Consider the following 15,178-nt stretch of genomic DNA (forward strand, 5'->3'; position numbering starts at 1 on the left):
TGGGACCCTTCAGTCCACAGGCCGACGCTCTATCCACTGAGCCAAACCGGTTAGGGCAAAACTCTGTTTCTTTTTAAAAGACTCTTGGCAATTCTTCATCCCTTGCATTTCTAGATACATTTCTTTTTTTTAAAATGGGATTTTGATTGATACAGCATTGTAGTTTTGGATCAATTGTGAGGAATTGCCATCTTTCATAAACATGACACATTTCTCCATTTATTTAGGTCCTTTATAATGATGTTCAATAAAGTTTTAATTTTAAGGTTAGAGACATTATAAATCTTTAGTTATATTTATTCCAATGTTCTTCATACTTTTTATATACTCTTAAAAATTTTATATTTTTTAAATGTATTTTCTATTTGTTACTCATAGATAGAAATGTGGTCCATTTTTCTATTTTGATTTTGTGTCCAGCAACTTGGATTCTTTTGGATTTTCTACATTCATAGTCATATCATCTATGAAGGATTATAGTTTTATTTCCTCCTTTATAATCCTATACCTTTATTTTCTTTTCCTTCCTTATTGCACTGGCTAGAATGTCCAATGCCATGTGGAGTGGAAGTAATAAGAGGTACATTTATCTTTCTCCAGATCTCAAAAGGAAAGCGTTTTATTGTTTACAATTAAGAACAATGTTTGTTTCAGATTATTTAGATATTAGTTATCAAATAAGGAGTGCTTCTATTCCTAGTAGTTTGCTCCAAATTCTCACATAGGAAATAATGAATTTTTTCAAATGTTTTTTCCTGTACCTAGTAAGATGATCTTATCATTTTCTCCTTTAAGTAATTATGTATGAATTATTACATAATATGTAATAATTACATATTAACTGATTTTCTAGTGTTAAACCAACACTGAATTTCAGAAACAAGCCCAGGACATAAAATATTATCCTTTTATACAGGTGCTGGATTTGCTTTGCTAATATTTTTTCCTTAACTTTGCATCACTGTTTCTTCAAACAGATAAGCTATAATTTTCCTTTTCTCATATTTCCTTGTCAAGTCTTGCTATCAAGTTTATACTAGCCTCATAACATGTTAGATGATGTTTTAAACATTTTTTAATTATAGTCACACAACTAATGGCAGGAAACCAGTGGTGCCTTGAACATTTCTAGTCAATTTCCCTTGCTTGTCTTCCCCTTCCTACCTGTTAGTTAAGGTTCAGACAGAAAACAGAAACTACACAGGTTAATGTAACAGAGAAAATTTAATATAAAGAATTATTAACTGGGAATAAAGAATTCTTAATCTGCTAACTGAAAAGACAGAAAGAACCCTAAAGTATCAAATAAGTACCAATCGCCCCTAAAACTGGGAGAATAAAACGAAGAGGTTGGAATTATTAAAACGAAGGGATTTGAAGAAAGGGCCAAACACAGGTCTCTGAGGGATGGAGTGCCAGGTGGCTGGTGCTGGTATATCTGAGTGAGGTGTGAAAACTGCAAATGGGATCTAATTGCTCTGTAGTTAGGAACTTCTACAGACAGAGTGACAAAATGATGTTGGAATGATACTCATAGGGAAAAACTAACAGGAAGTCCAAAAGTGACAGACCAAAACAGAATGTCATTTCTTCCTCTTTAGCCTTTCAGTATTCTTCTAGTGGTCACTATTGTCAGAACTTAACAGGGAACCCGCAGGCAAGGCAAAAATATAATTTGCAGGGCTCCCGCCTCCAGGATCTCAAAGCAGCATACATAAAGTTGGGTTTGGAACTGAAAGACAATGGTTCAATAAATGGCATGATATTAAAACGGCACATGACAGTAGGTCAGTGATGGCGAACCTATGACACGCGTGTCAGAGGTGACACGCGAACTCATTTATTTGGTTGACTTTTCTTTGTTAAATGGCATTTAAATATATAAAATAAATATTAAAAATATAAGTCTTTGTTTTACTATGGTTGCAAATATCAAAAAATTTCTATATGTGACACGGCACCAGAGTTAAGTTAGGGTTTTTCAAAATGCTGACATGCCGAGCTCAAAAGGTTCGCCATCACTGCAGTAGGTGATGTTTGCCAGAGAACACCAGAATTTTCTTACCAATGTTGGAGGCCACCTCCATCACCTAGAAACTTAAAGCCATGCTGAGCATCTGCATAAGAAATCCTATGTGTCATATGAACTCAAAGCTAAGATTATCACCATTACTCCATGTGGTAGGTTGCAAATTGGTCACAAAACACTCCCCACCCCTTATCCATGCTCCTTTATAAATGACTTTGCAGGTTTTCATATCCAGGATGAAGTCTATTTCTTCTTCCCTAAATCTGGCCTCGAATATCATCCAAGCCAATGGGTGGTTTAGTCAATGGAATATTAACAAACATGATGTGTTCAGAGACTCAAAGAGTACGTTTCTTTTCTTGCTGCTGAGCATCAATACCAACATGTGCAAAAGCAGAGATTCACCTCCTAGAAAAATCAGAGACCACATGGAAAGAGGCCTCACTAGTCTCAGTATTTCTAGCCATTTCACCTAAGACCACAGACATGTAAAGCCATCCTGGACTATCCAGCCCCAGTAGCCAGTACAAACCACATAATTTATCTAGTTAATGCATAATTTTGTAAAACAACAACAACAACAACAATAAATGTTTGTTATTTTAAGTGACTAAGTTGCGGGGTGGTTGGTCACATACTAAAAGCTAACTACGTAATACAGACCATGTATTACTAAGTACTGTCAAAATTCTCCACTTAGTGGGTACAAAGGAATCACATCAACAACAATCAAATCAAGTATTATTCTTACTCCACAGGCTAACAGAGTATCTTATGCCTTCCTTTGACAATCTATCACTCCCAAGAACATCTAGGAATATTCAAAGGAAGAGTTTCATGTGTCCTTGCAAACTATATTCTCTACAGACATAGCATCTGGAGTGTTTTTCTCTGGCTTGCATGCTTGTAAAGCAACTTGGGTGAGTATGACTGTTCTCAGTGTCTTTGCAGACTATTATGAGAAAGCTAACATCTGGGTCAAGAAGATTTTCTCTAGGTGCTCCCAGAGTACTAGTCTCTTAGTATTCAAAGCACAGCAATGGGTTCCAGAAAAAGAGAGACTTTCCCTCTCCCAAACTCTGCTCTACTTTTTCTCCTAAGTATAGATTCCTAAAGACACAGAATCTCAATCTCTCATGAAAACATCATTTTCAACTTCTCTTAGCAACTCTAAAACAAGAGGACATACATATTCAAATGAAAAAAAAACACACACACACACAAAAGCTTTCTAAGATAGTGCTATCTCAATCCACTTACAAAAGAGATATCTCTGTAATAGAAATACTATCTCTAAGATGCACTCTACCTATACCATAAAATCAACATAAAATTTTCCACTAGGACTTTCTAAACACCAGACCAATGAAAAATTTTAATGGATCATGGGTATATATTTTTAAATAAACAAATAAGAACAAATGTAAAATTCTGTAAGGAACACTTTCTTAAATTTAAAACACTATCCATTTTTCTGATCTCATGTCTATTTTACTAAGCTCTTCTTTGTTTAATGAAATGATTATGATAATTATTACTATTATTTTCCATTTTTAACTTGCTCCCTTGGTAAAACTAAAGAGTTGGGTCCTCAATTTTGTTTCCAGGAACATAAAATCAAAAGTCTAGGAAATGTCAATGTAGAGTGATTTAATTTGTTGGAATCTCCGGACAAATATATCTCTGTTTTTATTTGGCTAATTCAGGCATAGTTCCTAGAAAATAAAGAACAGCATCCAAATATCCTTCTCCTGAAAATTACAAAACTATGTTCCAATTTGAAATATCTTTTTCCAGTCTCCACCATTCCCACAGATTTCAGAGATCTTAGGGCTAAGTTTCAGCTATAGTTCAGGTTGAAGATACCCCATGCTTTTTCTCACTTCCAGAAGGTTCTACACAAAGCTGCTAAGAACAGTGGCTCAACTCTGAGATAAAGAGATAAAAAGAATATTGTCTTTTCTCTGTAGAACAATTCCTGTAACAGAGACTAGCTCTGCTTCACTCAATACTGATGCATCAGTAATCAAAGTCAAGTCAGAAAAGAGAACCACTGTAGGAATTACTAACACAGAAATTTAACACAGGGAATTGGTTAGAAAGGTATTAAAAGATCAGAGAGTGTAAACCCAGCCAGTGTGGCTCATTGATTGAGTGTCAGCCTATGAACCAGGAGGTCATGGTTCGGTTCCCAAACAGGGCACATGCCCGGGTTGTGGACTCAATCCCCACCTGCGGGGTGTGCAGGAGGTAGCCTATCAATGATTCTCTCTCACCACTGATGTTTCTATCTCTTTCTCCCTCCTCCTTCCTCTCTGAAATCAATAAAAATATATTTAAAAAGAAAAATAACCCAGAGTATAAAAAAGGTGGTAATCCAAAGACTAGTAGCTAACTAAAGAAAGCAACTATTACTGCTAAGGCTGGTAAATGGAGGTGACCAGAGCCTGGAAATAGAAAAGACTGAATTGCAATGCCTGGATTAAGAAGGAATACCTCATGACTAAAGCTGGGACTGTTGAGGGGGTGCTGAATGCTAGTGATGGGACCAGGAAAAGGCTCCAAATGGCATATGCTTAATCTGCCAAAACATGCTATATTTTATAGCTGCCCACTGTTGTTGGGGAAATACCAAAGGAAGCTGGAAGTGAAAAGTAAGTAGCTTTGTCCAATATTCTGTTGTCATCGAGTCCCTTCCATGGCCACTAATTAGTAGGACCTAACAGAAGCCAGTTGACAAAGGAATGTGAAAGAAGTCACTTGCAAAGCCCTGGTATTTATCATATGTAACAACAGAACACAGAAGGGTGAGAACAAGAGCAGAGCAGCAGAGAGTTAACCAGCAAATGACTAACACAATTGCAATGTGCTTGTTGTGTGTATGTGTGTGTGTGTTTTTTCCTTTTTATTGGATTCATTGGGGTGACACTGGTTAACAAAATTAAACAGGTTTCAGACGCACAATTCTACAAAACATCATCTGTACACTGTATTGTGTGTTCCACCCCTAGTCGAGTCTCCATCCATCACCATTTATCCCTCCTTTATCCTTCTCCACCTCTCCCACCCTCCTCTGGGCAATTACCACACTGTTGTCCATGTCCATGAGTTTTTCTCTTTTTCTTTCTTTTTTTGCTCAATCCCTCCATCACCCCCACTTAGCCCTTACCCCATAGCTGTCAGCCTGCTCCTTATCCATGAGTGTGTCTCAATTTTGCTTGTTAGTTCATTTTGTTCACCAGATTCCACATATGAGTGAAATCATATGGTATTGTCTTTCTCTGACTGGCTTATTTCACTTAGCATAATGCTCTCCAGGTCCATCCAAGCTGTCGTAAAGGATAAGATTTCCTTCTCTTTTTTATGGATAAGGAGTATTCCATTGTGTAAATGTACTACAGTTTTTTTATCCACTCATCTAATGATGGACACCTTGGCTGCTTCCAAATCTTGGCTATTATAAATAATGCTGCAATGAACATAGGAGTGCATATATTCTTTCATATCAGTGTTTCTGGTTTCTTCAGATATATTCCCAGAAGTGACATTGCTGGGTCATAAGGCAGTTCTACAGATAGCCAAAAGACATATGAAAAGATGCTCAAGGTCAGTAATTATCAGAGAAATGCAAATTAAAACCACAAGGTATCACCTTACACCCGTCAGAATGGCTATCATCAATAAATCAACAAACAACAAGTGTTGCGAGGATGTGGACAAAAGGTAACCCTCTTGTACTATTAGTGGGAATGCAGATTGGTGAAGCCCCTATGGAAAGCAGTATGGAGTTACCTCAAAAAATTTAAGAAGAGCTGTTGTTTTTTCTTTTAACTGCTAATAATTGAAATTTCCTAAGAGAGTAGAAATTAATGTTCACACAACACAGAGATACATATGTGAGGTGATGTATGTGTTAGTTAACTAGATGGGTGGAATCCTTTTACAATGTCTACATATATCAAATCAATCTGCTGTACACTTTGGATATCAAATGCAGAAATTTGGCATTGGTGCAATGTGTACATAGTATAGTTCTATGTTATTTTTATCATGCATCTGGAAAAAAGGTAGGCTTATTCTTTCCACTTATTTATTTCAGAAGTGTTCTAGCTATTCTAGTTCCTTTGCCTTTTCATATACTTTTTTGAACATTCATAATTATCAAGGAAAATTTTGTTGGGATTTTTATAGGCATTGCACTAATCCTATACATCAAACTGGGGAGGACTGACATCTTTACTATGGTGAGTCTTAAATGCTATGTACATAGTACTAGTATGTATCTCTATTTATTTAGATCTTTGATTATTTTTTATAGTTCTCAGCATACAAGTTCTGTACATGTTTTGTTAGATATAAATCTAAATATTCCATATTTTATAAATTGTAATGGTATTTATTTCAGTTACTAGACTATTTTTGAGCAGCTTTAGGTTTACATGAAAATTGAACAGAAAACAAAGAGAGTTTCCATATATTCCCTCATGCTGCCCTGGCAGTTTCTCCTATATTAGTATCTTGAATTAGTGTAGAACTACACCTGCTACAGTTGATAAGCCAATCTTAACACATTATTATAAACCAAAGTCCATAGTGTACATTAGAATTCACTGTTTGTGTTGTACATTCTATGAGTTTTGACGAAAGTGTAATGACCTGTATCCACCATTATAGTATCATACAGAGTAGTTTCATTCCCCTAAAAATACCCTGTGTTTCTTCTGTCATCTTTCTCTCCCTCCCCTAACTCTTGACAATCACTGATCTTTTTACTATCTCCATAGCTTTGCCTTTTCCAGAAGGTCATATACTTTAAATCATATAACAGTGAACTATTCAGACTGGCTGCTTTCACTTAGAAATAGGAATTTAAGTTTTTCCATATCTTTTCTGGGCTTACTAGCTCTTTTTTAAATCACTAAATAATATTACATCATAAGAATATACCACAGTTTATTTATCCATTTATCTATTGAAGGACATCTTTATTGCTTCCAAGTTTTGACAATTTCTGAATAAAGCTGCTATAAATATTTGTGTGAAGGTTTTTACATAAATGTAAGTTCTCAACTCATTTGGGTAAATAAATACACAGGAGCGTGACTGCTGGATCATGTGATAAAACTACACTTAGTTTTGTAAGAAACTGCCCAATCGTCTTCCAAAGTGGCTGCACCATCTTGCATTCCCATTAGATATGGATGAGAGATGGTGTTGCTCCACATACTCGCCAGCATTCCATGTTACTAATGTTTTGGATTTTGGTCATTCTAATAGGTGTGTAGTGGCATCCTGTTATTGTTTTAATTTGCAGTTCCTTAATGACTTTTTTGAATGATGATGAGCATCTTTTCATATGTTTATTTGCCATGTTTACATCATTTTTGGTGAGGTATCTGTTCAGATCATTTGCCCATTATTTAATCCAGTCATTTACTGATTGTAAATTTTAAGAGTTCTTTGTATATTTTATATATCAGATCTTTATTAGTATGTGTTTTGCAAATATTTTCTCCTACTCCATGGCTTCTCTTTTCATTCTCTCAATGATGTTACATTTTAAGTTTCAGTTTCCACATGTTCATTGCTAAATTATAAAAATATAATTGATTTTGTCTCCAGAGATCTTGCTAAATTCATTTACTGGTACTATGAGGGGTTTTTTTAATTGATTCTTAAAATATTCTACATTGACACTCTTGCCATCTGTAAATAGAAAGAGTATTATTTCTTCTTTTCTGATTAAAAGGCCTTTTTTTCTTATTTTACTAACCTGATTATAACATATAGTACTACTATTAAATAGCAATAGTATGATGATAGCTATAGTTCCTGGTACATATTCTTTATCAAACTAAAGAAGTTCTCTATTCGCAGTTTTATGAAACTTTTTTCTACCATGAATGCATGTTATATTTGTTCAAATGCTTTTCCTGCACTGATTGATCTATGCATTCTTTAACCTGTCAATATAGTAGATTGGATTGATTTTCAAATATTAAATCAGTCTTGCATCCTTGGAAAAAACTCCACTTTGCTGTGGTGTATAATTATTTTTATATATTCCTGAATTATAGTGTCTACTATTTTGCAAGGAATTTTTATGTCTGTATTTATGAGGGATATCTTATTTGTTTGTTTTTTTATACTGTCTTTTTCTAGGTTTGATATCAGAGCAATACTGGCTTCACAGGATGAGTTGGAAAATATTCCCTCCTCTGCTATTTTCTCTAAGAGACGGTATAGAATTATTCTTTAAACATTTGGTAGAATTATCCAGTGAAACCATCAGGGCCTGAAGGTTTCACTGGATAATTCTTTTTCATGGGGTTTTAGGTCACAAATTCAATTTCCTTAAGAGTTAAAGAACTACTAAAATTATCTATTTCATAGTATGTGAGTGTTAGTAGTTTGTTGTCAAATGTGTGTGTAGGTAGAGTTGTTCATACTATTTTCTTATTATCCATTTGATGTCTGTGAGGTCTAGTGATACCTCTGTTTTATTCCTGATATTAGTAATTTGTCTCTTCTCTCATTGTTCTGTTGTCAGTCTTGCTAAGTTTTGTCAATTTTATTGATCACTTCAAAGAACCAGCTTTTTGTTTTATTGATTTTCTCTACTGTTTTACTGCTTTTTATTGCATTGATTTCTGTTTGTGTATTTACTATTTCCTTCCATCTGCTTGCTTTGGATTTATTTTGATTTTCCATTTCACTGAGGTGAGAGCTTAGATTATTGATTTTGATATTTTTTCCTCTTTCCTAATATAAGCTTTCAGTGCTATACCTTTTCCTCACAGCATTGCCTTAGCTATGTCCCACATGTTTTGACATTTTGAACATTTATTTTCATTCAGTTCCATGTATTTTTTAAAATTTTCTTTGATATTTCCTCTTTGATGTATGGATTATGTAGAAATGTGTTTGGAGATTTTCTCTGTTATTGGCTTCTATTTTTATTCCATTGTAGTTCTAGGTAGGAGTGATTATTGAAGGATAACTGGACATTCTTCTTCTCATAAGACTCTGGATCTTATTTTATATCTTCTGTTTTAGTAGGGCTCCTCTGATACTACTCCAGCAGGGAAGGAGCGACATCAGGGAAGGTAGGACTATAAGTCCAAGTTCCCCACTCATCCATGGACACCAACAGTGTTTCTTGTTATTGATGCCTATGAGTGGGAGTGAAGACTTTCCACCAGGCCTCCTCAGACACCACCACAGTACAGAGCGGGGAAGGGTGCCCTAATACCACTGTGCAAATCCAGGCTCCTCACCTAGTCTTTACTGATGGAAATTAGAGGTGAGGGTAGGGGGCCTGGCAAGGGTGGAAGTATAAGCTCTCCACTTGGCCTATGTTGGTGGGAAATGGGGTGAGGCGAGAGATTTTTCGTGCTGTGTCACTAGAGTAGAGCAGTTACTGTTATGGGCTAAACTGTGCCATCTCAAAATTCATATATTAAAGTTCTAACCCTCAAAATGTCATCTTATTTGGAGATAAGATCTTTATAGCAGTGATCTAGTTAAAATGAGGTCATTAAGGTGGACCTGAAACCAATACAACTGGTGTCCTTATGAAAAGAAGAACTCTAAACGTAGAAGCATGCATAGAAGGAGGGTAATGTGAAGAGACAGAGAGAGAAGATGGCTACCTACAAGCCAAGGAAAGAGGCTAGGTCGGAACAGATCCTTCCCTTACTGCCCTCAGATGAAACCTGCCACCACCTTAATTTTAGACTTCCAGTCTTCAGAACTGTGAGACAATGCACTTCTATTGTTTAAGCTACCCAGTCTGTGGTTCTTTCTTGCAGCAGTCCTAGAAAATTAATATACTGCCTGAAAGTTTTCTATCTTACAAGGCTGTCTCTTTTCTATTCCTGTTTATTTCATCTTTTCAGAAGCAGAAGTTCACAATGTGTTTTCAATGCCTGGATACTATAAAAGGTATTTTAAAAATACAAAGATTTGGAGAAACAAGAATCCTCCAGACCAATTGAAGGGCCTTTATTGCTACTACACTTTTTATGTTTTCATCTTAGGAAAATTTAAAAGAAATGTGTGTAAATCATGTCACAAGATGAAAACAGTTTAGTTAAGTTATACATTAATTGTATATATTTTCTCTCTTTAGTCCATCTTATTACTAAAAATATTTCATACATATGTAGTACTATTTTTCAGATTATAAAACCATCTTACCTCTCATTTGACCTGTGAATTACATGGGGATAATAATTCTTCATCTGTAGTTGAGACAGTAAATTCGCAAAGTTGCCTAATATCGCTGACCAGTAAGAAAAGGAACCAAAACCCGACATCAAACACAAAACATTTTCCATCTTACCTCATCAAAATCACTCTTGCTTATAACAGTGGCCCAAAATTCCCACACCATCAATTGTAACAAGCTTGACAACAATCCTCTAAAGCTTTCTTTTTAAAAAATTTTAAAGAATTCATTGGGGTGACATTGGTTAATGAAATTATATAGGTTTCAGGGGTACATTTCTATAATACATCATCTGTATGTTGTATTGTGTGTTCACCACCCCAAAGTTTTCTAAAACCTTTCATAAAAACCCTATAATTATAAGCAAGAGTTATAACATCTTGCTCCTTTGGTTTCACATTTTTTAATTCAGTAAAAACCCATGATAATTATTGGTTACATAGGCTATCCCAAATAATCTAATGTAATGGTTTTCAAAATATTTTCCTCAGAACCCTAAGGTACCTTGGAATCTACCTTAAGGATGGGATATAGAGCTCAAGGCTTCTCTCTCCTGCTCAGCCACAAAGTCTCTGCTAAAATCTGCTTCATATATTGGAGTTCCTCATAGAATTTGATTTGAAAAATGATGACTAAAATAACATAGTTTTCAGGGGCCTCTCCAAGGAAAAGACTGTTCACTTAAGGGCAGTTCTTTCTGGAATGGAAGATATCAGAGTTTGTGCTTGGCTCGCTTTATAAAGAGAGCAATCATAAATAATATGTAAAGTGGTCTAGTCTTGGCTCTTCTGGTTTTTCCCTGACAAGAAATCCCAAAAGTATTTATCCCATCAATAATTATTTATTGAGCACAAACTTTGGGATGGTTTCTGATAGGTTATAGAGAAGCACATGTTAGAATTCATTCAGTCAGGGAGCTCAAAATCTAATGGGAATATAGGGAGAACATCCAAGAAGCAATAATGCAGACAGAATAGGATGTGTAATAATAAATATGCAAACATTACACTATCTATATTGTACTGGACTGGGAAAATAATCTTAAAAGTAATAACTGTTATTTATTAAAAATCTACTCAAGGTAGTTATTCTACTACTTCTATTGCTCAAATTCTCACAAGAACTTTGCAAAGTAGAAGTGACTACCTCCATTTTACAGATGCAGAAACTGCGTTTCCTAGGAGTTAAGTAACTTTGCTCAGAGTCACTAGAACTAGAATTTAAATCCAGGTATATTAGGTGCCTAAGTCTGTGGCCCCAAAAGGCTTTTTCACAAAAAGAAAATAAAACACGTAATTCTGAGGACACAGAGGTATCTCATGAATCCAAAGGTTGTAAGGCAGCTGGTCTGGAAAGGAACTGGAACGAGGAAGAGAAATGCTGTCAGTTACCCTGGCGATCCTTTCTTCCTACCACTCATCTCAACCACTCTCTGAATTCTTCTCCCCTTCTCTCTGCAGAATGACCTCTGATCCATAGTTCCCATTGTGAGTACAGACGGTTGTGCCATAGCTACTGAATTTATATGTTTCCGGCTCACCCACTTAAAGAGAGAATTTCTGGATTTTTCAGGATTCTATGTCTAGGGCAGTGGCCACCCTCATCCAATAAACAGTTAGTGAGGAGAAGGGTGTTGGTAGCATAAAGAACTACTTAGTAGCTCATGGAGGGAGGGAAATACATCCTAGAATGTGGGTGGTTGAAAGATAAGCCAATAACACATATCTCCAACAAAACATCTCTCAAGCTTCTCAATGAGGTTCTTATTGCTAAAGGTTGTAATGTACCTGTTCCTGATCAGAATCAGTGGGGGGGGGGGAGAAGAAACTTTGCAAAAAAGAAAAAAATTAATCAATGCTAACCCCCCGCCCCCATCACTACTCCTCTCTGAAAGAGTTTAACTACAGAAATGTTTGAGTTATACTATAGCACTAATTTTGCCTGGCATTAGAATTATATACACAGAAAACCCATGCATATATCAATTTTAAAGAAGCTAGGAAACAACATATATGGGTTTAGCTTTGTTATGCTTTGTCTGCATAACCCATGGTCATAGACAACAGTGTGGTGAAGCCTGGGATTGGGGTTAGAGGGGTGGCACTGGAATGGTTCAACTGGGGGAAATGGGTACATCTGTATTATTGTCAATAAAGATAAATTCTAAAGAAAGAAGCAGAGCTCAGAAGAAAAGATCAATAAGCACATTCAAAGGCAACCATCCAAATAACAAATATGAGGGTTAGACCCCTCAATGGACATAAATATTGGGACTTCCAAATACAGAATAGAAAGCATATGTGGAAAAAACTGTTTAAAGAAGTAAGAGAAGAGATGCAATAATAAGCAAGAAACGGGAGGGTATCAAGAATTAGCTGATAAATTAGAAAGAAAAGTAAATAGAACTCTTGACATTAAAATATGTTGTTTAAGTAAAATAGTTAATGGATGGATTAAATAGAATCATATGGCTGTAGAGAGAATTTGTGAAATGGAAAATGCATATGAAGAAATTACCAAGAATTTAAAGTCAAAGCCATATAGAATATAAAAGAGGTATTTAAAGATATAGAGGAGTGAAAAATTGGATCTAAAATATATGTAAGTGGAATATCAGTGAGCAAAAATAAAGAAAATGGAAGAAGGGAAGTTTTAAAGAGGTAAAAGTTGCAAATTTCCCAGGACTGATAAAAAGCATGATTCCAGTGGTTCAAAAACTACAACATATCCCAAGCCAGATAAATAGAGACCCACGCCTAGACACCTTGTAGTGAAATTACAAGATACCAAAGATAAAGGACTGGAAAGTGATAAAGAAACAATTAGAATTATCATGGACATCCCAATACTTATAGTAGATACGAGAAGACAACAGAATAATTCTTCAATTTATTACATACTAATATTATGTATAATATTATACTGGGGTGGGCCAAAGTAGGTTAATAATAATAATAATAAGTAATACAATAATTAATAAAATATAAGAATAAACTTATTTATTCACAATAGTAAACCTATTTTGGCCCACCCCTGTATAATATTACATATATGATAGAAATATGCAACAACTCAATATTGTCCCCCAGATTCAAACCCCTCCCCTTCAACCCACTCTCATCCCCCTTGTGTCATCTAGCTGACCATTGACTGAATTCCCTAATGTTTAAAAAGTGCACAATCTCTAAGGCTATAGAGTATATCAAGAAATTGTTGTCTGGGAACTTATTCAGAAGAGATTCAGACATCTCTTTCCGAAAGATCTGTTTATCCATTCATTAAGTTATTCATTTATTAAATGTCACAGACCTTGTACTAGCCTCTGGGGATGCCACAGTGAACAAGACAGACAGTATCCCAGGCCTCATGGAGGCAACATTTGGATGGTGATAAAATGCAAAAGAAAATATTACCATTGTATTTATGTTTTATACAACATGAAAGATTTCAAAACTTCAATTGGCTAAGTTTTCAAAACAGAAATTTAATAGGTTTGTAGATTTCTGTCTGACATTAGATCATATGATCACAAAATCCTGGAACAAAAAGGTACCTTAGAGATTGTCAAATCCAACAGCACGTTCTCATCTATATCTCATATATGTTGAAAGCTGGATCAGAGGTCCAAACTTGGTATTACTATTAAGTCCATTTATTTATATTATTAAATGTATATATTAAAAGTCATGTTGAGCAGGATTTAAATCATAGCATCAATAACATTCCAAGAGAATATATTTCTTTCTTGTTCTGGACTCTCAAGAAAACCAACTTTGAGTTACTCACATTCATAGCCAGCACCAAACAAATTTAAAATATATTTGGAAACAAAAAATCAAATTTGAAGTAAAACTGAAGAACACGGAAAGGCTGGCTCCTTTGAACGTTCAAATCATAAAGAGAAAACACTGATTTTTACATTTTAAATATGGCTCTGAAGTAAGCAGAACTGTACTGCCCTCATTTGAGCTCCTCTTTATTTCATTAGGAGACCTCTAACCATTACACATACTTGTGTTCTTCCTTTAGAAGATCAGACCTTAATGGGGAGAAAAGTAGCTCTGAAAGACAAACTAAATAACATTTCCTGGGTCATAGATTAAGTTCATCGGATGCAAACTTAAGTTCTGTGATTAAAATTCATTTAAAATATTAGATGGTATTTTGACACCATAAAAATTCTTTACTTTCCACCCAATAACCCAAGTAGTTCCCAGCACCTGTCTATTCATCATAATGCATTCCATTCTTTTCCTTAAGATGAAATTACTTAAGAAGAACAATGGAAGAAAAGAAGCTACCACACAAGTTTGGTTCCAGTATTACTTTTACTCATGAATCACCGAAATCTGCAAGTAGTGGTATTCTGATTTTAAGTTTTCCATTAACCAGAATCTTTTTACAGCATGTGGAACATAGCTAATATTAAAATAATAATAATACACCTCCAATCTTCAAAATAGCAGGTTTGTATATCAATTTGGAAAAATGTGTCAATGACTAGGTTCTCTAAGAATAGTGAGCTACCCTACTTTTCTGTGGTTTCTAAAAATATTTATTCCCCTGGTTTAGTAGTGTTCAACCTTTTCCATTTTTCTTGGGAAGAACCCATTATATAATAACCTATTTATCTTTCCTCTCAAGGTGGCCTCCCAAAAATTAAAAGAAAAAGAAAACATCTAGAATGCTTTGAAATGATGGTAGAGCACATTTCAAAAGGGGAAAAAACACACAGATTCTGAGAACATTAGTCTGACCCCAAAAGAGAGAAACACTTATAATCAATTTTCTTTTCATTAATGCGATAAATGCTGTCTGCACTTTGTGTTCCTAAAGAGAACCATTCTGAGATAAAGGATGTCTCCCCAACCTTTTATACTGAACCAGTGGTTTCCCAAATTTAATATGCATGAAGAGTG

The sequence above is a fragment of the Myotis daubentonii genome, chromosome 15 (assembly GCF_963259705.1).
Source record: "Myotis daubentonii chromosome 15, mMyoDau2.1, whole genome shotgun sequence".
In the NCBI taxonomy this organism is placed as follows: domain Eukaryota; kingdom Metazoa; phylum Chordata; class Mammalia; order Chiroptera; family Vespertilionidae; genus Myotis; species Myotis daubentonii.